Below are 1,550 nucleotides of genomic sequence, written 5' to 3' on the forward strand. Positions count from 1 at the left end.
CAAACATCTGTAACACCGAGATTTAACCATAGCTCAATCAGTATGGAGTCAGGGGTTGAACTCCAACATCCTTGAGGTTCCCTTGAAACCTGGATATTCCATGTGACTGCCACTGAGGAGCAGATGATAATAAATCCCAAAGAAAGAAAAATGGAAATTCTTGGAAGAAGATCAACCCCAGGGAAGCCTTAACCATTACACCAGGCCCACTCGGAATTGCTGAGCTGGGGTGGGGATGAAAGGCAGGGCTGGCCCGGCTGTGATGTGATCGGGCTCTTGTGACATCACAGGGGTCGTGTCACAATGGGGGCAGCTCTAGAGGGCCCCAGCAGGTAACGCTGCCCCAGTATAGCCTGGACAATTGGTGAGTACACACGCAGGGCCGAGGCTGGGCTGCACGAGGGCCGGGGCAGAAACTCTGTCCCTGGGGATGGATTCTCACTCTCTGTGCAGGGGCAATCCCTCACCAGAACACCTTGGGCATACAATGGTGCTGCTGTTCCTGGGGCAGTGGCACAGACCTGGCTACGCACCAGCTGCCCTGGGGCCCTCTCCTTCCTGCTCCCACATCCCTGCACCTCCCATCCCTACTCCCCTCACCTTTAGCTCCTTCCCTCCCTTTCATCCACACTCAACTCCTTCTCTCTCTCCTGCAGACCATGGCTTCCAAAGTGTTCCTTTTCATGGTTTTGCAAACCCTCATCCAGTACCCACAGCTGGCGGGTGATGGGCTGGATGAGGCCACCCGTGTGCGCATGGAGCTGCGTGCCGAACTCCTGAACAGGGAGATGACTCGGCTGCTGCAGGAGCTGGAGCAGAGCACCCTGGAGCGCACTGTCAGGGCCTGGGGAGCCCTGCTCTCGGCTGTCTTGCAGCAGCGGAACTTCTGGGCTCTGGCTGGAGTTGTAGGCCTTCTCTTGGCCCTGTGGTTTTTGCGCTGGAGAAGGAGTCGCCAGCCAGACAACGAGGGCGAGGAGATGCAGGAGGAAGACAGAGAAGACAATGAAGGGCTTTTAGTGCAACTGATACCTTGGCCTGTTCAGGATCTGAAGAGAGGCTGCGAAGTGACAAGAGTCCTGATAGACAACTTCACATTTGTCTTTGGGCACATCTTGTCCAACAGTTTCCACCCAGTGCCTCAAAGAGCCATCGGGGTGGGCAGTGCCTTTGAAGGGTGGAGTACCCGGGAGGAGGATGTTGTGTACCGTGTCCTTGTCCCCCTTACTCCTCCCCCAGGTCACGCCTTCCATCTGGAGATGGACACTTCAGGCCAGTTGCCCGGGAGGAACTTCTACATCCGCGTGGAGCCGGTGTGCACCTGCACGAGGGAGCAACAGGACGAGAACGGGCTGTGCTTCCTTCACCACCCAGAGGAACAGCTGAGGAGGAATGAGGAGCCCAGTCTCCTCCACACCCTCTGCACCGGCTTCTACCTAGACGTGGACAAAACTGCCCGCTGGTTCTACCAGCTGGTGAGAGCAGCCTGGCTGGCTTTGCCTCAGGCACACACCTGGCAATTAGTGCTGCTGCCCTCCAGCCGCTCCTGCAAA

General features: G+C 57.2%; 1 pseudogene; it reads left to right on the top strand.

The window, feature by feature from the left end:
- The first annotated feature begins 659 nt into the window (after nucleotides 1-659).
- The window catches only part of LOC114066875, a 1,785-nt pseudogene continuing 894 nt past the window's right edge, over nucleotides 660-1,550 (top strand).

Source organism: Empidonax traillii, unplaced genomic scaffold, assembly GCF_003031625.1.
Source record: "Empidonax traillii isolate 1590-97213 ecotype Southwest subspecies unplaced genomic scaffold, ASM303162v1 scaffold821:size279169, whole genome shotgun sequence".
In the NCBI taxonomy this organism is placed as follows: domain Eukaryota; kingdom Metazoa; phylum Chordata; class Aves; order Passeriformes; family Tyrannidae; genus Empidonax; species Empidonax traillii.